The following is a 15,584-nucleotide window of genomic DNA, read 5'->3' on the forward strand; positions in this document are numbered from 1 at the left end:
TAAGTGTGTGAAAGTTTCAGCTTTAAATATATCTGAACAATTTAAGGCGCATGAGAGACAAATGTTTCTCTAGCAGGTGACTTTTTCCTTTTGTTCTTTTTACAAGCCTTCAGTAGTTCCGCTTCTTGACACATACACACAGGGCATAATTATAAATGCAAGACTTGCTATAGGGAGCTGAACTTTTCACACCTTTCAAAGCCACAAAATTGGATGGTTTTGTGGTTTGTGCAGCTGCCCCTCTGCACTAATGCAAGGCGGTGTCATATGAAAAATATTCCTCTCCCCAAACCACAGGGGCTGGTCATTAATGAAACACAGGCCGAGCGGTGAGGTCATACAGAGTCTAGATTTCAGCAGCCACACTTAAAAAACCGCTCAGAGAGAATAGAGCAACAAGAACACAAATCAGATTCCAGCTCCAAGGACGGGGAAAATAAATAAATAGAGAGAGGTGCTGGCCCCCTCTCACATTTTCCCCCCAGTGCTCTGCAAACAACCGTCAACTGCAGCTCAGAAACAGCTCACAATGAAAGCAGACTAAACAATCTGGTCCGAGCCAAGGAAAATGCTAAGCAACTCTGCACACAGGATGCCTCACCCTAATAGCCAACTATCAAATCTCACAATGGAATTGAGCCATTTGGCAACATATTTCACAGCAATCTAGACGGCACACCTTTAGTTTTAACAAAGTGTAGCGCAGATTAAAAACGGGAACTTAAGTTTCATTGACAGATAAATGCCTGTTAGATATATGTTGGGTTTGTGCAGCTTACATGAAAGCAACACACCGCAGATGTGTTTCATATTTTATACACCTACAGGTTTTCGCGTTCTTTTCTTTTTTTCACTTTAAAACCACAAACTTGTATGTATTTTTTCTAGGATTTTATGGAATAGACAAACACAAAGTAGTGCATCATTATGCTTTAACTCAGCATAGACTCAAAAGGCTGACACAAAGAAAGCACTAACACTGTAATGGCAATTTTTTTTCTTGCTGCGGTTATAATTTCTAAGGAAATGTTGGCTCTACAAAATATTTACTCTCTGGGCCTCAGGTGTAAGGTAAGGTAGCTAAAAATAGGGTGATGGCAGCATCATGCAGTGAGGCAAGGCGGTTTCTACAATGTTTTGATGCAAGGGGGCTTATAATTAAATAATTAAAAATGTCACGTTTTAGAATACTATTAGGAACCAAAATTTTAAGGCAATAAATAATTTTCCTTCCACTTCACAAGAAATCCCATTAAAATACAGTTTGTGATCGTAGCACAAGAAAAAGTCCACACAAAAAAAAAAAAGCATAAGAGGTGCGAATACTTTTGCGACAACCTCGTATATGCGTTCAAGGTGGAAAAAAAAGTTTTGACTCAAATAAGAACCTTGGGTCTTATAAACGAGTGATTAAAATCATCACCATTAAGATAAACACGACAAATGGGTCCCTGAAGATGTGCATGGCGAGGAGGAAGAGGCAAAGGGCAAGCCCAAGTAAGCAAGAGGGATCGGCACAGTGTGTTCAGGAGGTGGGTATGCACTAGTAACAGGAACCTTGGGACTGATAAAAAAAAGGGTTACCAGAAGGGGAGCGGGCTCTAAACAGGAAACTAATGGGAAAGTCTCCACCATCCACCATGTGGCATTGTATTTTCCAGCCAGTCAAAGCCACACTCACAGAGACCCCATGACTTCAAACAGCCAAAATAGCAGCACATTCATGAAACAGAACAGAACTACAGGGAATTTAAAAAAAAGGGGCAGGAAAAAAGAAAACACACACACATACAGGCACGCGCACTGTGACTCACACATCCACGAAAAGGTAGCAGACCTTGCCAGCAGATGGTAAAATTAACATTTCAACAGTTCCTTCCTTTCATGTAGGTCTCGGCAGAACTTTTTTCTTTTTTTTTTTGAAAAGAGAAAAAAAAAATAAGAGGGGCTTGGGTTTTGGTAAGATATAGTGGTGTAGAAGGCATCTGGAAAAGGGGAAGAGGAATATTGGCTTATGGCTCCTGATGGTCCACCTCTATGAAAAATTAAATAGGTCTGTTTTGCAGCTTTCCCCTCTCTGGAGTACCCTCAGCTATGTTATGGAAACATCATCTCGGTAATTTATACGCCACAGAACACCTGGTGATGAAAGAAAATAAACTATTCTTCTCTTTCTTTCCCTCTTTAAAACCCAACTCTTTTGCTTTTGGGGTTCTTTCTTTCCACCGTCCATCCAAGTTGCTAAATTTGCAAGAAGTTGGCATGTACTTCACGGTTGAGTCATCAACAATTTTAAAAAAAAAAATTTTTCTCTCCTCCCCCTTAGATTTCTTCTTGAATTTTTGATATAAACTTCAAAAGATGCCGCGGAGATATCATCATAGAGAGAGAGGAAGACTAAAGCATCTCTAATAAAGACCCAAACAATGGACAGCCTCTCTCATTTCCGACCCTGTCCAATGGAGCGTCTCAATAGTGCCCATTAATTTGGACACAGTTCTGGCTAAATTACATGTGTTCCACCTCTGTGACATTTTAAATGCAATTAAAAGCTGGTTATGGAAGTGTGCATGGACTTCCCTGTGATGAAGGGAAATCATTGACGTGATTAACATGCAAACGAGCTCACGCTGGCAGACTAGATTGGGGTTTGAAAACCTCAATTACTTTTGTGTGATTATCTATTTACCAGTACACAGATTTCCATTTCTCATCTCCAGCCGAGTTCCTCACGCATGAGCCTCAATTATACATGGCCCACCTTTATTTATGATGCGCACCAAGCTGAAATACAAGCTCTGGTTATATATATATATTTTTTTTTTTACTATGATGCATTGCCTCTTTACAGGCTGCTCACAAGGCGGGACCACCAGGCCAACACTTCCTAATGCCGAACCATTTATTTTTTGAGGACTTAATATGATGTTGACCAATCACCACCATGCAGTTTTCCCATTCATCTATCCGGCCCCCTCTTTATAGTACCTTGCAAAAGGCACTGTAAATGTGAAAAAGGTTCATGTCCTCTCATATTTTGTCTTGTTCCAACCACAAACTTCAGTGTGATTTCATGTGATAGACAAACACAAAGTAGCAGGGAGAAAATATATGTGTATACTTTGTAAATGAAGCTCTACATTAAAATATCAGCACTAACATCTTTTATTGGAATTAGATGCTAATATTTTGGGATCACCTTAGCATATTTCAAGTAAAAAAAATAAATAAATCACCTAACTGAAACGCCAAACTCAACATACGTTTTTAGCTCCTGCTACTAGCCATTCTAACACATATGTTTTGATCTAAACCAATCAGTGAGGCTCATTGTCCTGAAATCTCCACCCCAGTCTCCCATGTTTGGCAACCTCTAACAAGTTTTCTTCCAGCTGTCTCCTGCTTTTATCTCCTTACAAAGTTAATGCTGATTAGCAGCTACTCTGCAGCTTCTCTAGCGATAGCATGGGTCTCTTGGATGCATCTCTGAATAATGCTGCCCTTGCAAGTTTGCTTAGATTTGCCGTTGTGCCATGACGTTTCTATTTTCTTTACTTCTCTGTGAAGTAAAGAGCTTGGAATCATGTTTTATAACTTAAATCTGCTTTCAAACTTCTCCACAGCTTTATCTCTAGCCAGTTTGGTCACCATGTAAGTAGCTCACATTGGAATGCAAATCCTTTAGTTTATTTATGCAAGTCAAAGTAAATGAGGTAGCATAAAATAAATGTGAAAAATTGTGTATCGTTTTCCAACATTTATCAATTATTAATTTCCAAAAGGCTGAAGAATGTTATTTCTGAATGCAAATAAGAAAAATTCAGTGTATTAATACTTTTACAGGCCACTATAAACCAAAAATTATTCTTGGTTTTCTGTTACCCTGGATGACTAATTCGTAAAACTGTGCCAATTTGTCAATTTCAACTCAACCTAAACTGAGAGCCTCCAAAGGCGCAACCAGATTTTAAACATGTAGGTCAAATAAAATTAAGAAATATGCTTTGACTTTTTTTTTGTTTATTTACTCTGATTGGACTAACAAAGACAATTTATTCTAGCTCAAAAATAACTTCAAACAACTCCAGATTCATTGTATTATTTTTTTCCCCAACATTTCATGCATGTGATGCTTACATTTTGCAAGCTCCTGAAAATATACAAACATTAATGTGTATTTGTATTTCAACCCTTTTACTTGAGCTGTAATGATTTTAATGTGACTTCTGCAGCTTGGAGGACAAGAAGAGAAAGGAGAGAGATGCATCTCTGTGGCACAGCCGCGCTTTCTTCCCCCCCATATTGTGCCCAGCATGCATAAAACATGCCCTGTTGCTTCAGTGGGAGCAAGAAGGAAAACAGTGCCATCAAGTGAAAGTACGGAGGATTCCTCAAAGAACTCAGCAGATCAGCTACATTATCAAAATGAACGGAGAATAAGTTGGTTTGATTCAGTAAACATCTAAAAGATATTTTTGTTTATGTACTTGACTAATCTTCGTCAGTGCACTGAATGGTTTTAGAAGAAACGTGGGGGCCTTCTGTTCGAGTAGCGAGATGATAAGACTGTGAAAATGTAGTGCTTTCTGCTGTACAAGCAACCTCCGGAACAAAGGGAATTATTGCCATTGAACCCAGTTGCCAGGATTTGCCAGCATGCTTTTTTAGTGTAGCTAAAGTAGAAAAAAGAGTGACTGAGTGAAACTGGAAGTGATGGGTAGAGACCCAAGTGAGACAGAATAAAAGAGAAAAAAAGAGAGGAATGGCTTAGATAATAGTAGATAATGGACAATTAACTCAGGCCAGTAGTGCTTGCTGCAGTTAATAGAAGCTTCTGGTGCAGCCGGTCCCCGATCACCACTCAGCCATGTTCACAGGCTGGGAATACAGGCGATACCAAGCTGCCGACTACTGGATCTCAGAGGTGTACCGTGCCGCATTAGAAATCTACACAACGCCTTCACACAAAGCTCGATACCAACAACCTCGTCCCAAAGTGCGAACACAAGCACTCCAGTGATGGAAATCATGTGGCGCCTTAACCTCGCTCATTGTTTCGCTTCCTTTCATTATCAAAATAAACCCAGAAGCCGTATATTTCTGTTTAAAAAGTGACATCCCGACGCATGCGGATGTGGAAATTAGCATAATTAAACCTATATAATAGCTCGCTGCAAAAATAAGCGCGTGGATGTCATCTGCGTGCATCACGGAGACAATGGGTGTACTCATATGAAGTGATTTGAACTGCCCCCCCACCACTACTCACCCACCCCGAAGTCCCTTCAAGTCCCATCTAAATCTATTGATCTGTGAAACACTGGGACCCAGGGGAAGCAATTCACTTAATATCATACATCTAATGATGAGATGAATAACGATTAAACCATTTGGTAATTAAACGTCTTACAAACCACTTAACTGACTGCGCGCAGTCAGGAAGGGTTGGTGGGGAGGGGGTGGTTCGCAGGAGGTTGCGGTGATTGTTTTTCATTTTCTTACTTCACGCAACAGCAAGAGACACATACCAGTGGTATGGCAGCGGATCAGTGGTGATGGGAGAAAATGGTAGCTGACATAAGGGGAAAAACACACTGATGGTTGTTAGCCGCAATGGTGCTAATCTGACATGCTGTCAAAACGGTAGGAAAACAATGTAGCAGGGGCTTAGGATAAAGATGGCAACATACAGCAAATAACAGCTGAGTTTTAATTGATTCTTACCATTATTAGCTTGATAGCATGTTGAGAAGTAGCCAAGAAAACCACAGAACAGTTTTGGGGTGGAAGAGGAGGGTTTAACAGTAAATACAATAACATAGGCCAGAAAAGTGATGGTAAATAGCATTAAAAAAATTAGAAGGCAAAACTGTTTTAGCACTGAAAATAAAAAATATGCATAGAATTAAACATAAATAATTAATTAATGTCCATTCTATAGCTTTTCCAAAAAAATAAATAGATAAATAAATAACAGAAACCAAACCAGAAATTAGAAGGTCTACTTTTTTTTCCACAATGGGTTAGTTCACACTACAGTAAATTACAGGCTGAGTGGGAACTTTTATATCCCTGGGTGAGGTGCCAGTATGTCAGATCCCTAAGATCCAGACAACTTTTCTTGTGACTTTCTCTTTGCCACTGGATAAATTGCCAAGAAATTTTTAAATTCATAACTAAAAATTGAGCTGGGGATCTAGCTATCAAATTTTTTGATTGCGTAGACATTGTGTTATGCTCTGAAGGTTGATTTGGGTATTCTAAACCTAATGTTGTTCTTCTTCTGCAACTTTCTTGTGTCCTTGGCTGCCTTGCTTTGCATCTTATTATGCTTTTCTTTCTATATTTTATCTATAAATATAAGTGGAAACAACCATTGTGAGCTACAGCCCTTTGCATGACAGACAAAGAGAAATTGTAAAAAACAATGACCTTTAAAGTAATGTTTTAAACACGTCGCCCCTCCTTCCCAGTGAACCAACCACAGCTAACTTCAGCTCATTCTCAGGGCATTTACACATGGAAAGATGTGTGTCGTGCTCCTTACTGAATGATAGCTGGTAAACATTGTCATTCCAGAAAGAGACAGGATTAAAACCTGCTTTGCCCATTGAGCGGAACAGTACGCAAAGAGAGGATGGGAACAATAGCCAATGGAGGACGGTATCACAAGGGTCCAATGTCTGCTGTGATGAATATGTGGGAGATTATAACCCATTCCATCATTTCCATAATGCAAAAGTCTTTTTTTTCCTTCATCACCCAGCAGACTATTCACTAAATAAATGAGAAAACTATCACCGGCGTAGAAATATTCGACAAAAGGCAGAAGGGGACGAGAGTGAGATTTGAATGACCCCCCGTGCCTTTGACAATACAGACGCTGTTCGGACACATTCGGAGGCAGCGGAGTGAGTAAGACCTGGTAGAGTATTTATCACTGGGCACAATACAAATGTATTACCATGTCAGCTATACCACTTTACAGCACAGAATGGAACTTTGGTGAATGCGAGAAAACTTTTACATAAAACCAGAGGGAAATTTGAGGGCACAGTTCTTTTGACGCGTGGCTTTCCTTCCTCAATAGCACACAAAAAAACCCTCCAGAATCATTTAGTGGACAGTGGCTTTAAAGTTACAAAGACTCAAATCCGTGCATTTAACCAGTATGTTAACTATCCTACTGAAGATAAATAAAACTGCAATCGTTAAAAAATAAAAAAGTCTTCTGAGAATAATTGGCTAGTTTCAGATTCAAAGAAGGCAGTTGTATGTAAGCTGGTTACACTCAATGAACATTTAAAATCAAATGTTTGAATGTATTTTTTAGGGTTTTTTGTGATAGGGCAAAAAAAAAAAGGAGTGCATGTTTATGAAGTGGAAGGAAACTGATACACGTATGGTTCCCAATAATTATTCCCAGTAAAAAAAAAAAAAAATCTGACAGATGTGCTGGACATTTATTTAACTCCCCCTAAATCTGTACTTTGAAAGTTCACATTTCCTCCCATTATGATGCTGCCACCACCATGTCTGCAACACGACCATGGTTGCTACTTTGCATAGGTCTATCTGATAAATGGAAAGCATCTATGAACATCAATTTCCAAGTCTTGGCACATTTTCAATTTGATTTATATGTTGATTTCTACTGGACCAATCAATGTGTTTTTATCCAACCCACTCCATTGTGGGTCTTTCTGTATGTTTACGATCACAGTCCTGCTGGAAGGTGAACCTCTACTCCTGTCCCCAAGACTTTTGCAACTTCTATCAGGTTTCCCTGCATGACTGTCTACATTCAAGCATACACTGGTCCAACTCTCAACTATGAATCTAAGCCTGTTCCTGCTGAAAAAGAGCATCCTCGACGCGTGCTGCTACAGACACTTTTTACAGTGGAAATAGTGCGGTCTACTTTAGCATTTTATTATGTTAATATTTACAAATTAAGCACAAATGCCCCTTGTATTATAGTGTTTACTGAGGGAGGGAACATCTCTACATATTCTGAGCCTGCCTGTTACTTCTATGGAGAGCCCCTCAAAAACATTAGACTTGTGAAATTCCTGAGCCTTAGAAAGTATCTCCGTGCCCCCAGCTCTCTTCACACCTCAGCATCACTGACATCTTTTCAGCCATTCACTTGATGCATTTCTGCTTCTTCATGCGAGTGTAAGTGAACGAGAGAGAGCCGCTGCAGGGCCAAGTGAATAGGAGTGTGTGTCATCTGCTGGTCTATCCCAGAGATTCCTCCCTTGGTAGTCTAGTTTATTTACTTTATCTGCAATATAATGCTTCAGTGAGCATTAGCAACTTTGAGACACAAGTTTCAATCAGCCGTCGAGCGGCTGCACACGCCAGTCTGTGCGTGTGCTCGGCCAGGTGTGGAGAAAAGATGAAAACTGCCGTCAAAGAGATGGCAGAGCTATAAAGCGAAAGGCTGACAAAGAGGTCCCAAAATAATACAAAAATAAAATCGGACAGCTGAAGAAGAGGAAGATTGGGGAGAAGAGAAGAGCAGCAAAGAAGAAAGCCAGAAAAATAAACTGTACAGGACAGCACAGAGAGAAACTGAGGTGGGGGAAAAAGGTACAGGTGGGCTAAAGAAGTAAAAGAAACATTGAGACAGCGCTTGACAGACAAAAGAAATGATAGAAAGAGACAAAAACAAAGTAAAAGAGAAAGCGAAAGGAAGGGAGAAAGCCGAGGCGAGAAGAAAAGATGTTCTCCCAGGGTAGCGTGGAGCAGGTCTTGTCCAATAAACACAGGTGAGCAGCTCGACAGCCTAAGACCACCAGGCTGACTGACAGCAGAAAGCTCTCACTGACCGCCAGCTTTATGTTACATGACACGAGGAGTGCAACTCAACTGACAAAGAGAAGCTGCCTGAACCTCTCAGAGTTTGGGAGGGAGAGGGTGAACGGCGCCCTGTGCTCACTGTTTAAAGCAGCCTTCACGCACAGCGGCCGCGTTGATGCAAAACACGCAGCCGGCGCGCTCAGACAGGAGGAGAGCGAAGCCGTTTTCCTTCACAGGTGAGCAGAAGAAGGAAACACCCTGGCGCTTCGGTTAGTTAGTACGAGAAAGCGAGGAGCTGGAGCGCGCGGGGTGGGAGGGTGGCTTGTGTGCTGTGTGCCGACTGAATCTTTTCCACATGACGGGCCTCGGGCTGTTTTTGTCAACTGCACTCTTGAGCAGCAAGGAGTCAGGTAGTGTGACCACATGATTGCCCAAGAGGCACCATGGTGAGAGAAGGGAGGGAGGGAGGGAAAGGGAAGCAAGGGCCAGGCAGACGGAGAGATGTGGGAGCGGGGTGGTGAATGGGGGAGGAGGGGGGGGACAGGGGTCGATGCAACACGCATGATGAGGTGTAATCACAAACCCCATTCAGGGTGCAGTGGAGTTTGTCAACATACACACATTCACATTCCACTGTCTGTCAGCTCTATGACCCAAATCGAGCATGCTGGCTGAGTTTGTGTGTGTTTCTCGCCCCCTCCACACCACCAACGCTACACACACAAGAATGCTTTCTACCCGTTTTGCCTCAAACCAGGTAGGAGCAGTTGCACTGTCTGGCTTGTGGATTGCGGTGAGGAAGTCTTAGCGAGAAGCTCTTGTAGGATTTTGCTGCCACTGGTATCCCTTTTCAAGCCGCGATCAAATGTTCATTACGAACAAAGGACTTGACTTGTTCCCTCTGGAGTAAAAGCTTTTCTACCGACTGTAACCGCGTTGTTTGATTTGAAATGTTTACACTAAGAGAGATTGAAAGCAGAAAAATAAATAAAACTTTGCAAAAGTATTTACACCGATTGAACTTTTTCAACATTTGTCGCTTTAACAAAAAAAAAAAAAACTTCAATTTAGTTTTTGGGGATCTTGTTTGGTGGATCAACACAAATTAGCCCACCTTTGTAAAGTGGAAGGAAAGTAATAGATGGGTTTCTTTTTTCAAAACAAATCAAATCTCAAAAGTGTGGGAGGCTTTTGTATTCAGCCAACTTACACTGTAACTACGGCTGCAAGTATTCAGGTTAGGTCTCTATGACCTTTTCAAGTAAGAAAATAAACTAGATAAAAATGTTTCAAATTGAATTTAGACCATGAGAAAAGCAATTTTCCATTCTTGACTGAAACAATAAGCATACTCCAGCATGATCCAGTCACTACCATGTTTAACTATAGTGATGGTATACTTAGGGCCCAATGGAACTACTGTGAGACCATTTCCTATCGATCAGTACTCTGCTTTGCGTAGACTGGATATATAAATATTTTTTGAGAACTGTCCTGTTTTATTTTTTAATCATATTTACAGATCAACTGCCTGTGTAATGATGATATTTTAATGCTTTCTGAGCACCATCAAGTGGTTAGATAATTATTAGCCAAACAGAGCCCAAAGCAAGTCATGTTGACAGTTTTACCATCATTTTCAGGCATTTAGCATGCCAAGGTGAGTGAAGCATCTGTTAGTTTTTTCTGACAGGTCCAAGAAATTTGTGGTAGCCTGAAATATCTGTTGAACAAAGTGAATATGAAACGTGTAGTACTAACATGTGTAAGGTAATCCCACACTGTTATTTTACCATAGCATGGTGTCATCCTTAATTACTAAACAGATATCTGAAGGAAATTGATGTAAGTAGATTTTAATTAAGAGTATCAGAGTAAGGGGGATGAAAATTAACTGCTCTATAGCAGTTGTAATATCTAAAATAAAAATTAAATATTTGTCAGGATTTCTTCAAGCTTCATCTAATGTGTCTTTACTATCATCTGACAAAGGAAATGTTAATGTGCAAAGATGAAAATTATGTAAATCAACATTCAATCAGGAACTTGAAAATGTATCTTAAATATATTAGATAAACGATGTGAACCCTACCATAGACTAAAAGTCATTTGTTTTCCTCTGAGGCTTATAAAATACTGAAGAGAATATTTTTTAATTGATTATATGTGTTTAAGACAAGGCATTGAGACGACATTTGCATTTTAAAAATGCTTCACATACTTTAGATACAGCATCAACATCTTGGCAGCCTAAACTGAAATAGTTCACCAGCAGGTAAAATGACTGTATATTTAGTTTATGTTGTGATGACAATTTCCCTTATAAAACACCGTACTGGTGAATGGCTAACATAAACGTTGGACTATGTGTGCAGTCTGAAAAATGAGGCTCCATGACAGTTCGCTGATAACACACACAAGTTCAATCTGTCAGGGCAATCAGCGTTTAGACCTTGGGAGAAGAATGCAGGACTTGTGTGCGACTGATCCACTGGACGCGATCACCTGCGAGTGAAGCCGCTCGTAATTCTTCCCACCTGAAAGACGGAGTTCAGCGCAAAGTCAGACCTCTCTGATGTCATCCCAGCCTCAGGTTGGGTTTCACAATAATCTCTGGCTCTTGGACGGATGCCATCCAAGCCCGGCTTCCGCACCCGACGTTTCTCCAATTAGGTTGCGGGGAAAGGATAACACATGAAACACTAGATGCTTTTTTTTAATTAGAGTCGCGCATGCAATGTTTGCAATCACTCTTTTCCAGAGTGTCAGCCTTCTCTAAAAGAAGGTGCATAGTGCAATTGGAGGGGCTCCAAAGTAAGCTCAGGCCACCTTTGCTGAGGAAAAGCAGACTTTCTATCATTTATCTGAGAACATTTTTAAAGTACACATTCTTCCTTAAAATACTCAACACCCCCAAAAAATGGAACTTTGAAAACAGCTGGATGAAAGATAAGAGACACAAGGATCAATAGCCTTACTGAGACTCTTTATCTTCTCTTAAGCAATGATGATGGCTAGTCTCATTTTGAGCCTCTTCTACTTTCCACCTTCATTCTCATGGCAACTGTGCACTCTGGACAAACACTCTCCATGCAATTTCTTTTCTTCACTCCCGTCCGTCAACTCTGCACCTCCATATGGTTGCTTGTTTTTCTACTCTGACCCTCAATCATTTCTCTTTCAGATGTGTCGAATGCCTGACAGTTGCTAGGAAAAGCTATGGCACAGGGAGAAAAAAAAGAGGAGGAATTTGAAATGTTTACACAGAGTTGGAAATCTGGACTCAAATCAGTCTTGTTATTATCAGCAAATGTCTAAGGAGAAAAAGAAAGCTGGGGATATAAATATCAGGTAGGAAAATATACCTCCCTTATGGAAATAATTTGAATAAAATCAGGAGTCTATTTATCAGAGAGATTAGCAGTGGGCAGGTTTCCATTGGTTCAGCTACTTTTGCTCCACTTTGCTCACAGCGTGACACCATCAGACCTCCAACTAAACTTTAAGTTGAAAAATGGAAACTTGGGAACTTGCAAAACTTTCAACACCTTCCTCTCCCCAAGTGCAAAGACAAAACAGCAGACCACAGAGACAAGAATGGCAGCAGAGCAAAAGCAAAGAGATGGAAAGCAGGGAAAGTAAACCTTTGATGAGTAAGACTTTTTTTTTGTTAAGTATCAGGGCTTAACTTTAAAATATTCTGGGTGGAAGTGAATGGGGGATTGACCAAGGGCCCTGATCTTAGCCACACAGTGGGGCACTGGGGTTAATGGTGGATAAGGATTAGAAAAAAAAGGGGTTACTTTTCCTGATCTCCAGCCACCCCCACATCCCACTATCCAGTGTTCAGCTTCTCTACCAATCCCAAACCGGCCATACAATAGAGGCTACCAATGGGGAATGGTCCGAGTCCCTTTGATTTTTGCCTTTACCCCATTGGCTGCTTTAAGTGCCCAGGGTAAAGACCCATGGAGGTTTCCCCTGTTTGCCCACTCACAGGGATGACAGTTAGCAGCTCAGAGAAACCATTTGGGGATTGAAAATGGAATGACAAGAGGTCTCTGATCTATGACAAGAAATCAATTTCAGACTGGAAATGTGAGCAGAGGGCTGCTGAGTCCAAACTGCAGCTTTTTTAAAGAAACCAAAAGATGTGCTTAATTGCTGTAGATTTTTCCTGTTCTCTCTTTTTCTTTTTTTTTTTTTTTGTATGTCTACACTGCAAGTGTGGCTTGCAGTGTTAGGGTAATTACACTTTTCTGCAATGATTAGAAGAACTTCTTCTGGCCAGTAGATATGCAGAAAGGATTCATCTTTGAAGATTTAACTGAAGTACTAGACAAATTAAAAACTAATATTTAAATCTCTTTTAGGTGGAAATCTGGACTAAAGAAACCCGGCAGTGCTGGAGAGTTCAGCATCTCACAAATTTGCTAAATAAATCTTCACCTAAAAGCTTCTGCTTCATATGTTTCTGCTTCATTCTCACTTATGTCAGGAGTTTAGAATACCTTAAAAGGGAAGTGGATGTAACCACAGAAAGTACAAGCACTATGTTTTTTATTCAAAGTGAAACTTTAGAAACATTTTTAGTTCATTTGCTCAGATATTTTGATGTCTATATGCAAAGACAAAAAACAATTAGAAGCCTCGTTGTAAAAGTGGAAATCATTAGATTTCTTGATCTGGTCATTGATTGGCAGGTCAAATACCTTTTTTTATTTTTCAGTCAAAATTAAGTACGCCAATTATTTTTACTTTATAAATATATCGACCTACAGCATGTACTTTCATGAAATAAAATGAAGGTTAAAGTAAGATGCTTTGATGTAATCTCATCCTTTTCACATGTTTTAAAAACAAAGCAAAACTGGATTCTAAAATTCACATGATCAGATCTTAAATTATTGTAATTGTTTTATAGTCAGCTGACCAATTGTGTGCAGCAACAGGTGGGGAAGATGATTTTTATGTAATCTTATACTCCATACAGCCAGAAAAAAGAAAAAAAAAACTACATTTATTCTGGCACTTTTTTGTAGCATTTCTGAAAAACATTTTAATATCTTACATATTTTACTAACACAATCACCAATTAACTTGTAATAGTTATACATTATATGTGAGTTTGCCTACAGTTGGTTGTATCTCTAACCTTCAATCTATTCATCCTTACGTTGAATAATTTTTCATTTACTTAATAGCATTGGGCTTCCTTTGATTTTGTAGTTTTATTCGTTTATATGTATTGGGTGTTCATTTTTAATCCCTGTTATTCTTAACTAGGTGGTGCTTCCATATCATTTCACAAAACAAAAACCTTGACCAAGGAAGTATACTTTACCCACACTTCTTTCCAACAACAAAGACTATTTAACTAAAACTGAATCTCCTCAACAGTTATTGGCTGACATGGCTCATCACAGCAAACACAATACCCATTATCACAACATCATGCATGCAGAAGGTCAAGTAAAATGGTCTTTACTTACCACTTTTCACCTCACACCGTGTGTTTTCTGCTTTCTATGGATGCAGAGTGTGCATATTTCATCCTAGAAGAGAACAAAAGGAAAAGAAGATATCTAAAATATAAAAACTTTTTTTTTTTCTTTTACAAAAACTACCTTTAGAGTTTCTGCTCTATATCTATTTTCTTTGCCTAATTGGTAACAGGTCTAAACAAGGACACACTTTATTCAGCTTCATCTTGGAACAACTTCTAATGAAGAGATCATCAAAACAATAAGAAGAGCTGAAATCTCAGCTTGGCCACATTTGCCAGCCGTAGTGCATAACTTCTAAGTGAGAGTAGATTGAAAATCCTTGGGGTGTGAAAACCAAACAGGCACAATGGAAAGGTTGCCCAGTGGAGGGGGAATTCTATCAGCGTGGACAAGATGAAGATTTGTTACATTTGAAGAGGAGGAATGAGAACCCTGTGACCCCCACCACTACAATGCAATCACCCAAACACATAGAAGTAAAATACTCTTAACACACTTTCGAATGATGCACGTTTTGATTTACTGCTATCTAAATACTAACAGATGAAAAGATATACGTAATGCTGCTCTAATCTTTCCACAGGTTAAAGAGTTGACATGAGAGGGATTAGGTTCAAGCACTCACCCTAAGGGAGAAAACTTGCTGTCGTTGATGTTCTTCACAGGCTGGGTTGGGAGTCCGGCGATGTCGGCTCACTAAGATAAGAAAGAACCCGAAAGTACTTATTAGTTAGGCCAAATCTGCTTCACAAAATAGTTCCCCCCCCATTTGATACATTTACTGCTATTGCAGGCAAGTATGGGCTGGATGGTGTATTGCATAACTATTTTCTGCATGGTGTGTAGGTGAGAGCAATAAATTTTAAATCAACAAAGTGCACCTGGAATCGGCTGAGAAGCTTGAGAGTGCGTGTGTGTGTGTTTAAGTGCACGCGCTAACAGGCAATGTACAATATACTACCCCAAATACACACACGCACACCCCCACACACACACACACACACACACACACGCACGCACACACACACACACACACACACACACACACACACACACACACACACACACACACACGCACACACACACACACACACACAACTATAAAGTTGAAAGGTGCTGTGCCTGCAAGGCTCAAGCTCTCAGCGCAAAGTAAATCACACTGTTAACCTGACACCATTGATTTTCTCATGTACCCCATTCAGCTGCCTGCATCAAAACACACATGCTAGGAACCATTAGGATGAAGGGTTCTGTTGTTTTAATCACACCAGT

The 15,584-nt window shown here is 40.0% G+C and overlaps 1 protein-coding gene across 3 annotated transcripts in view; it reads right to left on the bottom strand.

Annotated features, from left to right (window-relative positions):
• The window catches only part of foxp2 (forkhead box P2), a 115,729-nt gene that overhangs the window by 90,292 nt on the left and 9,853 nt on the right, over positions 1-15,584 (bottom strand). For all 3 annotated transcript variants that reach the window (XM_008401042.3, XM_008401036.3, XM_008401043.3), the window contains exons 2-3: positions 14,938-15,008; positions 14,298-14,360 (exon numbers count right to left, since the gene is read on the bottom strand). The gene's annotated coding sequence lies outside the window, so the exon portion shown is untranslated. The remainder of the gene's footprint in view (positions 1-14,297; positions 14,361-14,937; positions 15,009-15,584) is intronic.

This window comes from Poecilia reticulata, chromosome 23 (genome assembly GCF_904066995.2).
Source record: "Poecilia reticulata chromosome 23, P_reticulata-male-v2, whole genome shotgun sequence".
NCBI classification, from domain to species: Eukaryota; Metazoa; Chordata; class Actinopteri; order Cyprinodontiformes; family Poeciliidae; genus Poecilia; species Poecilia reticulata.